Below are 17,343 nucleotides of genomic sequence, written 5' to 3'. Positions count from 1 at the left end.
AAGTGAGGCAAAAGGTAACACACATAAGAACCAAGCTTTTTTTTTTAGCTTGGCTGAACCTCCCTGCTTGTGCATCTCATGTTTTGCCTCTGAGAATAGAACTTATTAGCAACCCCGAAGTAAAAAAGACAGGATATTTTCCACAAGGGCCTCGCTCTGCCAAACATCCCAGAGTTTGTCTCCAAGGACTTGAAAAGAAAGGAAAGAATGAAGAGCGGAAACCATAAAGCATGCAGTCCGGCTCTCATCTAATTACTGAATGAATGGCACAGTTGTTTTGTCTGATTGCACTAAGCTAGTTACCCACTGCTAGCTTCATTGACAAAAAGGGAATCTACACAAATTATAGGGAAATTCAAGCGCTAAAGGAATGTTTGGGTTCAGAGGTTTGCAATGACTATTGGCTTTGGTTTTTGGCAAAGTCTGTCTTTGCCGTATGAACTCGGCTGTGCTGGGTCAGCTCGAAGCGTTCCCAAAAGCCTACAAGAGGACAGACTTCCTTGTCATCTGTATCCCATCAATAAATTAAAGTGATGTTCTCCAGCTCATGTTTGTTTCTTGGCAGGCTAATCTACAATCAGAAAAAGAAAAGCCTTTCATTTGTGGACTCCAGCTAAAGGAAGGAAGCTTTTGTATGTGGATTCACCGGAGACCCAAATATTAAAAACTGGAAGAGGAAAACCATATGTTGCTGTTCTCCTAAGTGAGCAGTTCAAAGTTCTGGTGAAAGCAAAGCTTGAGTTCATTACGCAGCAAAGCAAGTCTTTTTACTGTGAGAAGCAGGGATACGGATAACAAAGCTGATACCTCCGAACAGTATACACACTGACATGTTAAGTCGTATTCTGTTTTCTTCTATTTTTTATAGCAGAAAAAAATAAGAATTAGACATTTCAAAAAAACCTGAACTGATGATACATTTTGGCATAATGCTTTAAGATTTGCACTCCAGTTAAGAAGGAAGTGAGGAATCCAAAGGAATAGAAATCAAAGATAATATTCATAAGCTCATGAGAGATAGCTGTAGCAAAGCTACTCCCTTAGAGAATGTCGTGGCAAAGCTACTCCCTCCCTTAGAGACAGTCGTAGCAAAGTTAGTTGACAATTTGTAGTTGCAGCGATTGAATCCAGATTAAAGTAGAAGTGGCAAAAATCATTGTGCTGATTATCTGAACCCTCTCGCACAGTCTATTAAATCCTGTGCTGTTAAGAAATCTTCTTAAACTCTCTTGCTTCTCCAGGGGTTAACCTTGCCCTCATATCATTCGTGAACAAGTACACTGATGAGAATAGAGTTGGTGTGGTCCTTCAGTTGCCTGTAGTAAAAAGCATGGGGATTCTCTGTTCCCTTCTAGCTGGAAACATGGAATTCAAAACGGTTGCAACAAAATTCTATCAGAAACTGCTTCAGATTGTGGACAATTGAGTACCATTTGCCACTGAAGAGAGGTTTGTATCTGACTGAGAGAAAGCATTCCTTAGAGGACCAAAAAAACTTTCTCTCTAAATGCCCAGAAGATAACATTATTAACCTCTTCTGTCTGGCAAATCAAGCAGTAGGGGATAATGATGAGCATTTCAAACAGAATCTCTTATAAAGACTAACATTAAATCAAGTGTAAAAAGTTTGATTTGTGACTGTAGGTAGATTATTTCTCTTTGAAAGAAAACTGCTTTCTAATAAAAAAAAAATCATTAGCTTAGTATTTTTTTTTCAAATTACCTACCATCACAATTCTCTGCTATTACTCATTTGAACAGCAATGAAGAGTTTATTCTTCTTAGGAAATCTCCCATAAATAAAAAGTAGACACATTTAATTTCCCTTCTAAACTCATCTTTTTCCTGAACTTGAAGTTAGAAAGAGTTCTTTTAAGATCTTTTTTTAATTGTTTTATTTCTTTTTTTTTAAGTAATCTCTCTGTCAAACGTGGGGCTCAAACTCATGACCTTGAGATCAAGAGTTGCATGCTGTACCACCTGAGCCGTCTAGGTATACCCCAAAAGATTCTTAAAACATCTTCCAAATTCAACCCATTTGAAACTTAACATCTACAATAGGGCGAGTATTCAATATATGGTCCCCGCTCTAGAAATAGCAAAGCACCCCACTTCTAGACAGTTCTGATTATTATAAAAACCTTTCATAGCTTTAATGGTTAAAAATTTGGCAAAAAAATAAAATGTGGAGATATCCTTCACATAATGCAGGAAAATATTTTCTGTTGGATCAATGAGTACATTGCCTTTTATAAATCCACTAAAATCATGGAAAACTAAAAGAGAACCTCATATTTATCAGTTCTTCTGAAAGGTGTTGACCTTTTATGGTTAAAATATAATAGAAACAACAAAAGAAAAAAATTAATAGATTAAACTACAAAAAAACTTAGTGATAAGGCAGACAGTTAATTGACCAAAACGATGGATGAGCAATTAACATAAAAGTTAATACAATGAGTACATAAATAAAATATTTAAGTCCCCACTAGTAACAAAAAATATGCAATATTTTAAAACAATGAGGTATAATTTTATGCCTGATAATAATTATTGCTTTTTAAATTATATAATAGTTTTTGACTAGTAATAATTATTAGTTATTGCCTTTAAAATTAGGCAATGCTAAGCTGACAAAATACACACAGTGTTGCTGGCAACATACATTATACAATCCTTTGGAGAGCAATTTGCCAATACACAGCAAAAAAAAAAAAAATTAGATTCATTATTCTACCAAGTAGCCTCTCCTTGTGGGAATTTTATTCTATGTAAAAATCCAAGAGAAAAAGGACCTATCTATATTTATATACTCATAACAGTATTTTTAAGTAGCTAAATATTGAAACCCACTTAGTGCCCAACCACTTATCCTTTCAAAAGAATATCTAAAAGCCATTTTATAAAGATAAGTATGTGGGATGCCTGGGTGGCTCAGTCAGGTAAGCTTCTGCCTCTGGCTCGGGTCAGGATCTGGGGTCCTCAGATTGAGTCCCACATCGGGCTCCTTGCTCAGTGGGGAGCCTGCTTCTCCCTCTGCCTCTGCCACTCCCCCTGCTTGTGCTTGCTCTATCTCTCTCTCTCTGACAGATAAATGAATAAAATCTTTATAAAAAAAGATAAGTATGGGAACTATGTCACAATGTAAAAAAAAAAATGCTTGTGTTGCTGATGAAGTGGAAAACAACCAATTTAAAATTGTAGCCACATAAAAATATAAATCTACAGGGGCACCTGGGTGGCTCAGTATTTAAGCAACTGCCTTCGGCTCAGGTCATGATCCCGGGGTCCTGGGATCGAGCTCCACATCGGGCTCCCTGCTCGGCGGGAAGCCTGCTTCTCCCTCTCCCACTCCCCCTGTTTGTGTTCCTGCTCTTGCACACTCTCTCTCTGTCAAATAAATAAATAAATAAATAATATTTTAAAAAAAAATATATATATATAAAAATCTACAGACAATGATAAGGAAAGGAGTAAAAAATTCCAATAACTGCACTAAGGTTATAGGATTATTGCTGATTGTTTTCTTTTCCCTTTACTTTTTCATTAATATTATTACATGATTCTTTATAATACGGAGTGAAAAGCCATCCCCCTAGCTGGTGGTGGCCAGGTTCTCTAGCTTATGGAGATGGACTCAGTCCAGGATGTGGAAGTGAGAGAGAATTGTCCCTTGTTCAAACTCTTCCCAAGGACAGTCTCAGTACCACTCTCCCCATGGTTTGGGGTGGGGGGGAGGGAGGAGGCGCATGCCAATAAAACATAGATATTTTTCTTTAAGTGCCTCCCTGTGCTTTGCCCCCGAACCACTGATTTCTATAAGCATTACTACCCTAAATGCCAGGTTCATGATTCTTTATTTATAATGCCTCCTGTCTTCATCCTTTTTCCCATGGCTACACTTTTCCTAGGCCCTTATTTCTTTCTCTCTGAACAATCCCAGTGGCCTCTACACGCATCTCCACATCTTCCACCATTCCCCAATGTCAGTCTGCTCTGCACAGAGTTCTACCGCCAGTCCCACTATTCAAAAACAATTCTGTATTATGACTCTCCTGCTAGAACTCTCCAAAACGTCTCCCATTTACCTGCTAAATTAATCTGAACCCCTGCCAAGTCTTTCCGTAGAAGACCAACGTTCGTAAGACCTGTCATTGTTTTCCAAGCCTGCCCATGAACCCTTTTCCCTAGTTAGGCTTGTCTTCTTACTGCATTCTACTTCCACTCCTGGTGGTCTCCCTCTCTCTCTCATTCTCTTCATACACACACATGCACACAGACACACACACACACACACACAGACACACACACATGCACACAGACACACACACACACAAAGACACACAGACACACACACGCACAAAGACACACACAGACACACACACGCATGCACGCACGCACACAGACACACACACAGACATGCACACAGACACACACGCACACAGACACACAGACACACACGCACACAGACACACACATGCACGCACGCACACACACACGCACACAGACATGCACACAGACACACACAGACACACAGACACACACACACATGCACACACACACAGACACAAACACAGACACACACATGCACACACACACAGACACACGCACACACACAGATGCACACAGAGACACAGACACACACACACACACAGACACACACAGACACACACACAGACACACATGCACACAGACACACACATGCACACAGACACACACAGAGACACACACACTCAATTTTTATTCTGTCCTTTCTACCCTTGGAATACCCTCTTCTCTCCTCTCTGTTTGCCTTCACCTTATTTTTCCTTCTGACCTTGGTGTGACCTTTTTCTGAATTCCTCTATCATCTTTCCATTTAGTTTAACTAGCGCTTTCTTATCCATTGTCTTCTTTTTGGAAATTGCAACTTATTTTCCCTATTTTATCAATAGCTCCTGGACTCTAATATTTGCGCACAAGTCTAACAGGTGAGTAAATTACAGTATTATAGAGAGTACCTGATTCTGGGAGCTTGGAGTCATCCTATATACAAATTAGAAGCCATAAGAAGGAGAGAGAGAGATTCCTTTTTACTGAAATTCCGGATTCTAAAAACTGAGGTAAGTTTCTGAAACTTTTTAAGTTTGTCTTGGTCACTTTTCCAATCATATTTTAACACTCCTTCCTCTCATTCTGGATACCGTCTCTTTAGAAACTCTGCCTACGTGTCTCCCTCCCACTAAGTCCCCCTCCCACTAAGGTTACCCAGTTAGGTCTGCCCTGTGAAAATTCCTAATTCTTCAGGTCTGAGGTGTTACCAGGGAAAACAATCAGGTCCAATGTGCAAAAGAAATTTATTTCTGGAGTCAATATTTTCCTCCTGCTGAGGTCTCTATACCGATGAACAGCACCACCCAATTATTCAAGCCAGACATCTAGGAATTATCTTTACTCTTCTATTTCCCTCATCTCCCTTATTTAATTGATCAAGATCTACAGAAATTAACTAATCTCTCTTCTATACCTGAGAAGTACACACACACACACACACACACACACATAGATAGAGAGACTGAGAGTATATATCTACACTCAAATATCAGCAAAACAACATAAAAGAGGAGTCTGCAGAAAAAATTAATTTAGTGTTAAAATAACAAGATTACAGGACTAAAAAAATTAGAAACAGAAAGAGAAGTGTGCTAAAAATATCATTTCCAACATTAAGGAATCCTAAAAAAATAATCATGAATGAAAAGAATAAAACAGATCAAAGCAATTAGAGAAAAGAACATAAATACAGATGATGAAGACATTCCAACATAATGCTAACTGGAATTTCTGAAATAGAAAACTCAACTGTTGAATTCTCTGAGAAAAACCTGCTTAATCGTTCCCAACTGAAAAAAATTGAGAAGTAAAGTAAGTCAGTGATAAAGAATCAAAATATCACCACCATCAGTTATAAAAGCTAAGTATGTAGCTTAGCTGGGCAGCCAAATAGACCTGCTCTCTGAATCACAGTATTTGACATGCTTACCTTATCTGCTAGGCATGCTAAATCAGAACAGACCATTTCTCCAGAGAGGTAGTAGGATAGGGTAGTTAGTCAGGGGGAGCATGGCCAAGCATAGGTGAATGACTGCTCCCGAAACGGGTGCCCACTCTTAGGAGGAAGAGAGGCAGAACTGACGTAAGCATCCCCAATTTATTTTCCAAAATTATCAATGATCAGTCACTCTATCTGAGGATAGAACACGTAAAGAAGTGGACAGAGGCTTACACTAATGGAACACACATTATAAGAGGGCCAGTGTTCACTCTCAGTGAAAGGTTCTCAAAATGTCTGGCTAATGGGATTTTAGAATTGCTCACTCTGTGTCTCCCAATTGTCATCTTTCTCAGCGGGAAAGTTTGATGCAGTTACTCTACCCAATACCATCACTGTAAAGGAGAGGACACTTACCACATTAGCCCTAAAGTCTCTGGACCAAAAAGCACCATGTCTAGACCTGCTATAGAGACTACAGCACATCACTTGATACCCTCAACACTGTATTTGGTGTCATTACTCTATGGGACTTTTTGCTGGTTTTTTTTTTTTTCCCCTTGGGGTGGGAGCAAGTATATTTTTACACATAAAAAGGATTCTGAAATTAAATATTTTGTTGCACAGAAAGACTGTAGAAGATATTAGGGTATGTTCTGCTTCTCTCTCCTTCCAGGCAAACAGATGGATTGCATTTCCCTCTCCTGTGCCATATGTTTCTTCCATGCAGTAGTGTTAAGAGCCAGGATGCAAGTCACCACATTCCTCCTTTCGTTTTTTTGCCTTGGTGATTATGGAAGCATGTGTTGAGATGGAGCATCTATCAGCCTGTGTCCCTGAAAGATTGCAATGAACAGAGGCCTTCCAACCAATGTAGGACATGTGGCAAGTGAAAATTAAAAAGTTATGTTGTGGCTTTCTGCTGTAGGCTCGAGTAGCTGGTGTCAAGATGGGCAAGTTCACGAAACCCAGGAGGGTGGTGCTGGTCCTGGCTGGACGCTACTCCGGACACAAAGCGGTCATCATGAAGAACATTGATGATAGCACCTAAGACCCTCCCTACAGCCACACTCTGGTGGCTGGAATTGACCACAATCCCAGCAAAGCAATAGCTGCCATGGGCAAGAAGAAAATTGCCAAGAGGTCAAAGATCAAGCCTTTTGTGTAAGTTTATAACTACAATCACCTCATACCCACAAGGTACTCTGCGGATATCCCTGTGGACAAAACTGTCATCAAGAAGGATATCTCAGAGACCCTGCTCTTTTTTTTTTTAATTTTATTTTATTATGTTAGTCACCATACATTACATCATTAGTTTTTGATGTCGTGTTCCATGATTCATTGTTTGCATATAACACCCAGTGCTCCAAGCAATACGTGCCCTCCTTAATACCCATCACCAGGCTAACCCATCCCCCCACCCCCCTCCCCTCTAAAGCCCTCAGTTTGTTCCTCAGAGTCCATAGTCTCTCATGGTTCATCCTCCCCTCTGATTCCCCCCCTTCATTTTTCCCTTCCTATCTTCTTTTTTTTAACATATAATGTATTATTTGTTTCAGAGGTACAGGTCTGTGATTCATCAGTCTTGCACAATTCACAGCACTCACCATAGCACATACCCTCCCCAATGTCTATCACCCAGCCACCCCATCCCTCCCACCCCCCACCACTCCAGCAACCCTCAGTTTGTTTCCTGAGATTAAAAGTCTCTTATGGTTTGCAGAGACCCTGCTCTTAAAGGCAAGGCCTGACGAGAGGCCAAGCTCCAATTCGAGGAGAGATACAGGACCCGGCAAAAACAATGGTTCTTCCAGAAACGACGGTCTTAGATCTGTTTTGTCTCAGTCATTAAAAATATCCAAAAAGTAACAAATAAATTAGAAAGAAGCTTATGTTGTGTTGTATTCAAAGCCACTGAGATTTGGGAGTTGTTTGCTGCTTTAGCATCACCTAGTACATCCTGATGTGTATGCTGCTTTCTTGCAAAGATTAGAACTTTGCAGCGGCGGCAGTTCTAGTCACCTGATTTTATTCAAGGGGCACCCTCTTTTTCCCTTCAAGTACACTAAAAAATCTCTTTTTCATTCACTCCACTGTTGAACTTAGTATGGATTCTACCTGGTAATATAGCATCCACAAATTCTTACAACTGGACGTTTTCAGCACTATACCTCAATGGGTATTGTCTCTTGGTATCGAATGGCTTAGGCATTTTTTTTATAAACGCTTCCTAATTAAGTTTTCATCTTGTCTCCACATTTAACTGGAAAAATCATCCTTAACACATTCCTAATCTAAAGCAGCTGTTGACATTTCTTAAGGCTGAACCCAGCCAAGGACAGTATCCATGCAATGTTCCAGATTCTGCAAGGCATTTCTTTCTTCAATGTCTTTTTCTCAATTATTCCACCCCCACTCTACTCCTGTCAGGAAGATTCAGCTGAATTTGTGTCAGTCTATCTGGTATTGACTACTTGAGCCTGAGAGTAAGAATATAAAACCAAATCTCAGCTGCCTTGCAGTTCAAATGAAGCAAATGCAGGGTAGAGAGAGATGGCCAAAAATGCTTAAAAGTCCTCTAAAGAATCTCTTTTCTCTATTTTTGGAACTTTGATTCCATAATCAGTTAGTTATTGCTGTAAAACCAATCATCTTAAAACTTCAAGGCTTGAACTTTCTTACACCATACACAAAAATAAACTCAAAATGTGAGACCTGAAACCATAAAAATCCTAAAAGAGAACACAGGCAGTAATTTCTTTGACAACACTGTAGCAACATTTTTCTAGATATGTCTCCTGTGGCAAGGGAAACAAAAGCAAACAACAACCACCACCACCAACTACTGGGACAACATCAAAGTAGAAAGCTTCTGCACAATAAAGGAAACAATCAACAAAACAAAAAGATGACCTACTGAATGGGAGAAGATGTTTGCAAAGAATACACCTAATAAGGGGTTCCTACCCAAAATATGTAAAGAACTGATACAACTCAAACCAAAAAAAACAAATAATCCGATTAAAAAATGGACAGAAGACATGAACAGACATGGCTCCAAAGAAGACATCCAGATGGCCAACAGACACATGAAAAGATGCTCAACATCACTTATCATCAGAGAAATAAATGCAAATCAAACCCACAATGAGATATCACCTCACATCTATCAGAAGGGCTAAAATCAAAAACACAAGAAACAAGTGTTGGTGAGGATGTGGAGAAAAAGGAACTCTCATGCACTGTTGGTGGGAATGCAAACGGGTGCAGTCACTTTGGAAAACAGTATGGAGTTTCCTCAATTAATTAAAAATACAATTGCCATATGATCCAGTAATTTCACTACCGGGTATTTACCCAATGAAAACAAAAACAATTAATTTGAAAAGATATATGTATAAATATATATAAATGTGTGTGTGTGTGTGTGTGTGTATATATATATATATATATATATATATATAAAACAGCATTATTTGCAATAGCCAAAAGATGGAAGCAACCCAGTTGTCCATCAATAGATGAATGGATAAGGATGTGGTGTGTATATATATATATATATATATATATATTCATGTCTTCTGCCTATTTTTTAATTGGATTATTTGTTTTTTTGGTTTGAGTTGTATCAGTTCTTTACATATTTTGGATAGGTACCCCTTATTAGGTATATCCTTTGCAAACATCTTCTCCCATTCAATAGGTCATCTTTTTGTTTTGTTGATTGTTTCCTTTATTGTGCAGAAGCTTTCTACTTTGATGTTGTCCCAGTAGTTGGTTGTTGTTGTTGTTGTTTGCTTTTGTTTCCCTTGCCACAGGAGACATATCTAGAAAAATGTTGCTACAGTGTTGTCAAAGAAATTACTGCCTGTGTTCTCTTTTAGGATTTTTATGGTTTCAGGTCTCACATTTTGAGTTTATTTTTGTGTATGGTGTAAGAAATTTCAACCCTTGATAGATAGATAGATAGATAGATAGATAGATATACACACAGTGGAATATTAGCCATAAAAATGAACAAAATCTTGTCATTTACAACGATATGGATGAACCTAGATAATATAATGCTAAGTGTGAAACAAGTCCATCAGAGAAAGACAAATACCATATGATTTCACTCATATGTGGAATTTAAAAAACAAAACAGATGAACAAAGAGAAAAAGAGACAAACCAAAAAATAGACTCAACTATAGAGAGCAAACTGGTGGTTACCAGAGCAGAGCAAGGTGTAAGGGATGAATGAAATAGGTGAAGGGGATTAAGAGTACACCTATCGTGGTGAGCACTGAGTAATGTATAGAATTTTTGAAACACTATATTGTACACCTGAAACTAATATAACACTGTACATTAATTATACTGAAATTAAAAAAACAAGTTAATTTTTTAAAAAACTTTGATGCCTACAACATCAAATATTTATTATTTCTTATGGATTTAAATATCAGCTCAACTGTTTTGTTGACCTGGGCTAGGTTTAGCTGCTCTCATTTGGGTTTTTCCATATGTTTGTGGTCATCTAAAGGAGTAGGTCAGAGACTCATGACTCATTTTTGTTTCATGTGGTCTCTTATCCTTTAGCAAACTCTACAAGCTTGTTTTCATAGCAATGGCAGGATTCCAGGAGAGAATACCCAAGTACTTTTTCAAACCTCTGCTTGTATCATGTCTGCTACTATTCCATTGGCCAAAGAATATCATATGAGCAAGCCCAGAATCAGTATGGGAGAGCACTATCAAAGGGCATGGATACAGAGAACATGAGAGATAGGGACCATTAGTTGATTATTATTAATTATTACTAATTATTCATCCTAATGTATTAATCAGTGCAATTAATGTATCAGATAACATACTTAGGAAAAGTTAAGTTTCCATAACAAGCTATGTCAGTTTATATTTTAAAACCTTTCTCCTGGTGATTGCTAAAAGGGCAGGGGACAAAATAGGTAAAGGGGATTAAGAAGTTACAAACTTCCAGTTGTAAAATAAACAAGTCATGGAGATGAAAAGTACAACTTAGGGAATCTAGTCAATAATATTATAATAACATTGTATGGTGACAGATGGTGACTACACCTGTAAGTGTAGTCTGTATATTAAGTAATATACAGAATTGTCAAATCACTATGTAGTGCACCTGAAACTAATATAACATTGTATGTCAACTATACTTCAATAATACAAATTTTAAAGATTTTTATTTATTTATTTGAGAGAGAGAGAGAGCACGTGTGCATGCAGGTGAGAGGAGGGGGAGAGGGAGAGAGAGAGAATCCCAAGCAGATGCCCGCTGAGCACAGAGCCCAGCGTGGGGCTTGATCCCATGACCCATGAGATCATGACCTGAGCAGAAATCACAAGTCGGATGCTTAATCAACTGAGCCACCCAGGCGCCCCAATAATAAAACAAAACAAAACAAAAAACAAACCTTTCCAAAAACCTGCTTACAGATGTGGTTCTGGCCACATGGTTGTAATTTGATGATGACAGTTCATAGCCTACCTACTAGGATCTGTGCACCTTTGGCCCTATTTGACACTCGGTGTTCCTGCCAAGAAACTCTGGCTCCCACAAGCTCTTTTTAATGGTCTCATAGTCCTGTATACACTTGGCACCTAAGATGTCTATACACTCTTGATAAGGAAGCAAACTGTCCATGGGCAGGTTTCTTTTTTTTTTTTAATCCTGAAGTGTTCCCTGAATCCATAGAAACTGTCACTTACCTGTGCATAAAGCCCCCATAAACTACAGTTATAGGGTGCCATGGACAATGTTTGTGTGCCCCCCAAAATTCATATGTTGAAGTCCTAATCCCCAATGTGATGGTATTAGGAAGTAGGGTCTTTGGGAGGTAATTAGGTTTACATGAGTTCATGAGGGTGGAGTGCTCATGATGGGATTAGTGCCCTTATAAGAAAAGGAAGACACCAGAGCTTCCTCTCTCTGCCAGTGGGAAGGCAGCCATCTGCCAGAACAGGGACCCTCGCCAAGAACTAAATCTGCCAATACCTTGTTCTTGGACTTCCTGCCCTCCAGAATCGTGAAAAATAAATGTCTGTTGCTTAAGCCCCCAAGTCTTATGGTATTTTGTTATAACGGCTCGAGCTTATTAAGACAAAGACCACAGTCAAATATCATGTGCCTAAAAACAGTAGCATTAGAAAGCTAGTATAATATAAAGTGTCAAGGTCAAAACAATCTACACACACATTAAAATCAAATGTCCAGGGGTGTGTGGCTGACTCAATTGGTGAAGCATGCAACTCTTGATCTCGTGGTTGTGAGTTTGAGTCCCATGTTGGGTGTAGAGATTACTTAAAAATAAAATCTTAAAAAAAATATTGGAGCACCTGGGTGGCTCAGTGAGTTGAGTGTCTGACCAGTGATTTCAGCTCAAGTCGTAATCTCATGGGTCATGGGATTGAGCCTGCATCAAGCCCCCCACGCAGTGGGGAGTCTGCTTAAGTTTCTCTCCCTCTGCCTCTGCCCCTGCTTGCATACACTCTCTCTCTCAAAAATGAATAAATAAATATTTTTAGAAAAGCAGATGTTCAAACCATGCCTAAATCTTCTTCCTGTGTAATTTTCATCTCCAAATTCTATTGTTTATCATGTCATGCAATATTTCTGACCTATACACCAAATGCTAAGACTTTCAAAGGGCTAATAAATAGCACCCCTCTTTCCTGCTGAGATTATTTAGAAATTGAAAAAGAAGACATTTCAGCTCCTGGACAATCAAAATATCACCGTTATGGCTGATAAAGACCAAGTTAGAAGACACAATTTAGAGTGATAGCCAAATGTACCTGCTAACTGAAACCTAAAATTAGGCAGACTTATTTATTCAGGCATAGGCAGTACTGATGAGAGTTGTAGTCTTCCTGACAGGAGGTGGGTGGTCTGATCCAGTAAGAATTACTGCTTGGAAAGTTAAATTATGCTGCTTCTTGGTTCTTGCTTCCCTCAGGCTTTTATTCTTCACAAGAACAAGAGAAGAAACCAAGCCAAGCTGGTTTAAGTTATTCATCGAAAATACAGAGCTCATATGCATCATTGATTGCTCTCTGGGACAGATTTAGTAAAGGAGTGAAAGTACACTAATCAGGTGACCTCCACACTGAAGGCTGTATCTCCCTAAAATCAACAAATAGAATAAGAAAAACATTCAAAGTCATAATAGGAAAAAATGTCCTGCGTTGAAGGAAAAAAGGAAAATATGCACATTAAAGTGGAACACTGAATTTTACTTCTACCCATGAAGAAACTCAATGAAGGATATGTAGCCTTTTCAACAAATGGTACTGGAACAATTGGACACCAATTGTTAAAAAATGAAATTTGACCTAAATTTCACACCTTATATAAAAATTTACTCCAAATAAATCACATATTATAAAAGTTAAAGTGCTATTACCAAAAGATAGGGCAATGGTTATTGAAGAACTTTAATGGCTAAAAAAAAAAAGTGTCCTTAACGAGTAACTGATTTGAAAGTATCTTCTCCTGTTAGAAGTATCAATGTTGTCTGACATTGATCCTTATTCATTCATTCATGTCACTCTTCTTGAAGGAGCTCAATACACGGGAAAATGAAGTATTTGTTCTTCTCCAGTCATTGTAACTGCTGATCTGGTACCATGTTAATCTGCCAGAAGAGGTAACACAGAACCTCACCTGGGGTCCCCCTCTGCTGGGCACCTTGCATGTGCACATAGTACACTGCATTGGCTGGATTATGGCAGCAAGTAGGGAAATTTACTATGACTAGCTCCCCAGATACCTCATGTCCTCTCCTACACTGAGCTTCAGGGACAGGACTTCCTTGGATCTTTTGGGTTCTTGGTAATTCTGCTCTTGCTTTAGTAATTTTTCTCAGAAGCAGCATAGAGAGAGAAAAAGGAAAAAAAGGCAATAGCAGTAGTATTTTCATAACCATAGAAGGCTATCTGGTTGAAAGTCTTCTGACTCTTTGCCTGCTTTCTATTGCCAAACAGCACATTTATTAAAACATACCAAAAGCCAAATAGGCTGGTTGCTGGCAGCGAAGTTCATTTAAAGAACTGAAGTAGGAAGATTACAGAACTGGAGAGCTATGAGAACTACTTTCTGAAGAAAACTAAACAGCCAGGAAAGCACTGGAGCTTTTGTAACTGAAATTGGTGCAAACATGGGGAGCTGCTCCAATGTATCTGACGCACACTCCCTTTGAATGTGGCCCTATCGAAAGCAATATTATCAATGATGTCCTAATATCAAAAATCAGTATGAGATATTAGCAATGACATCCTACTAATTAGATTTAGAAACTACGTTGATTTTTTATTATCAAAAACTGCATATTCTATTTCCTGCAAGTTACTGTTATTCAAGTTCTTAAAGTTTGTTTTAGTAAAAAAAAATTAAAAGATGAAGGAAGGAAGAAGGAAAGAAAGAAAGAAAGAAGAAAGAAAGAAAGAAAGAAAGAAAGAAAGAAAGAAAGAAAGAAAGAAAGAAAGAAAGAAAGAAAGAAAGAAAAGAAAAGAAAGAAAGAAAGAAAAAAGAAAGAAAGAAGAAAGGAAAGAAAGAAATTTCTATTCGTACTTTCTTTGTTTTCTTAATCATCTCTTAATGAGCTGGATTTGACGCTATCATACAAAGAAATCTTAGATCTTTCCACCGGGCTTTCAACAGAGGGTCCCAGTAGCAGCACCAACGGGAGCTGGTGAGCTCCCAGTTAAGAGGGCTTTGTGTCCTGTCCCTTGTTAAGGACTATGGACATCTGCTCACTCTCAGGTCGAATCCCACATCAGTGCTGTTCTGAGTCCAATCTCACTGTTAGTTCATCCTATAGAAAAATGTAGATGTATCAGCAAATGGATTTAAGATCTGCAGGGAGCTTTACAGTTTAAAAATACTTTCTTTTTACTGTTTTTACTGTTTAAAAAATTCTAACAACTTGTACATCACCTCTTATACAAATTCTTTCTTGCTTTATCTAATCGCATTTGTGATGATGTTTGTGACAATCTTCTAAACACGAAGAAAACTGGATTACTTTGGATTTTACACAGGCTTTATTAAACATTATAGATGTGAAGTAGGTATTTTTACCCCTTTCTTAGAGGCATAGGAAAAGACCCACTAATACGCTCAAGCCCTCCTCTCTAGTAAGAATGGGAACTTGGACTTAGGCTTCCTTATCAAGTCCACCAAGCTTTAACCTCTGTTCAAAACATAATAACAACCACTCATATATTCATAGCATTTGGAAATATCAAAAGCATTTCACATGCACCATCTCTATCTGATCCTAGAAGTATGTACACTATAAAGTAAGCAAAACAAAGTATTGCATCTCCATTTTATAGATGTAAAAACCAAGGCAGAGGGGAGGGGGGTAGACAGGGTGGAGGTGGAGTTAAATGATTTATCTAAGATCAAGCAACTTTCAAGTGGCAAAGTCAGAGGGAGAAGCCAGACTTTGGGACTCCTCACTCACGCTATTTCAGTTCCACTCTATCCGCTTTACTTTGCTTCTCATTCGACAGCTTTCTCAGTTTATCTCATTAAATTTGTCAACCGCAGTTTTGCCTCCATACATGAAGAAAACTGACTACTTGGATTTTAAGAGGATGGGGGATGTTTTTATAGGGTGAAAGCTTCTGTTGAAGAGTTCTGCTCAACAGGACCTAGAATGATAAATGAAGAGGATGCCTATGAGGAGGAGGAAGATAAAATAACCTGGCTATTATTTACCAGGGTGTCTGTAGAATTGTCATTAGCTCTCCAATCATGAAGATTTGTGCTCAGTCTGTTTAAAATACCAGTAGTGTGGAGTGCTTGGCCGGCTCAGTCTGTAGGGCATGGGACTCGATCTTGGGGGTTTTAGCTCAAGCCTCTCATTGGGCCTAGAGTTTACTAAAAAAAAAAAAAAAAAAAAAAAATTAATTAAAAAATAAATAAAATGCATAAAAATACTGTTAATGTGGGTTTAAAAAAATTTTTGATTGCATTGTGAGCAGTATGGATCAACACTTGAGAAGTGTTTTTAAATAATCTGTTAAGTTTTTATTTAAAAAATTAATTCTTAAAAAAATTGTAACAAAAATTTGTAGGCACAGAAAAATTCCAACAACTGGTTCATGTGAGCTAGGATCATTTGATGTATACACTTAGGTCTTTTTGACATGGAGAAGGTGAAATTACAGTTATTTAAAAATAGAACTGTTAAAGATTGTGTCAAAACAGTTTCTTTCCTCCACTTGATTTTTTACTGTAACAAAAAAATTGTGTACTTCGGCTCCGAGTGGTATCACATGGAAATCTAAATGTCCTTAAAATTTTCTTAACTCAGTCTAAAGATAGCAGGCCTTCACTGAATAAGAATACAACTGTGATTCAGAAGGTTTAAAAATGTGTCTCCAAACACTGATATCAGTGAATATGAGGACCTTTGTAGAAAGATGAGAGAATCACATGTCTCTCTTTTCAAGAAGGTAAGCTTTATTGTTGCTAAAATCAATTCCTATTACTACCAAAAAAGTAAGGGTGTGTGTGTGTGTGTGTGTGTGTGTGTGTGTGTGTGTGTGTGTCTGTGTGTATCTGTGTGAAAAAAATAATTTACCAACTACAGGGCACTATTCACATGCAAAGTATTTTTTTTTTTTTAATCATCACCCTATTAGAGAATTAAAAAGGTCTTGTTTGTTTGGTCCCCTTTAGCCTTTCCTGTCTGATTACTAGGCAACAGAGCTTCATGGATAATAAAGGTGAAATAGCCAATAATTTTTTTTTAAGGAAAAAAAACCTAGCTGTGCCAAAGTTCTCAGAGTTCCACATTGTGCAACAAAGCCACTGGTTTTGAATCAGTGCCATGACTCTAGCACCTTGTGCCAGATACTACATTTACTCACAGTCATTTGGGCAAAAGTAAGGAAAAATATTAAAGCAATGTTTATATAGCAGATATGTAATATCAAAATGTATGTACATTGGTGATAAGAGTAAGGGTTGGGTTGTTTGGGAGAAAAGTGACATTTTCTCTTAAGTAGTGGAAAATTACCAGTTGTTAGTGTGGTGGAATTCTCTACTTTATTCCTTTACTCTTTCTTCATGAAGCTCCACTGTAAATCGTTATAATAGCAAAAAAAAAAAAAATTTAAATTTAAAAGGATCATCAGAAATGTTTTCTAGAAGTGATCTGAGAGTCAAAGTAACATGGTGATAAACTATAAATTATACATTATCCAGTGTGTCATTTCTATGATGAGATAAACAGGCAAAGTGTTGTAGCAATAATAGGTTCAGAAAATGCTTCCTAA

At 38.0% G+C, this 17,343-nt stretch overlaps 1 pseudogene; it reads left to right on the top strand.

The window, feature by feature from the left end:
• The first annotated feature begins 6,980 nt into the window (after positions 1-6,980).
• LOC114211525 (large ribosomal subunit protein eL27 pseudogene) lies at positions 6,981-7,863 on the top strand (annotated as a pseudogene).
• The last annotated feature ends 9,480 nt before the right edge of the window (positions 7,864-17,343 follow it).

The sequence above is a fragment of the Eumetopias jubatus genome, unplaced genomic scaffold, assembly GCF_037043125.1.
Source record: "Eumetopias jubatus isolate StellerSeaLion01/CBP00866 unplaced genomic scaffold, mEumJub1_p1.0 scaffold_3, whole genome shotgun sequence".
In the NCBI taxonomy this organism is placed as follows: domain Eukaryota; kingdom Metazoa; phylum Chordata; class Mammalia; order Carnivora; family Otariidae; genus Eumetopias; species Eumetopias jubatus.
Note: the sequence above shows the minus strand (reverse complement) of the source record. Positions and strands in the feature narration are given on the sequence as shown.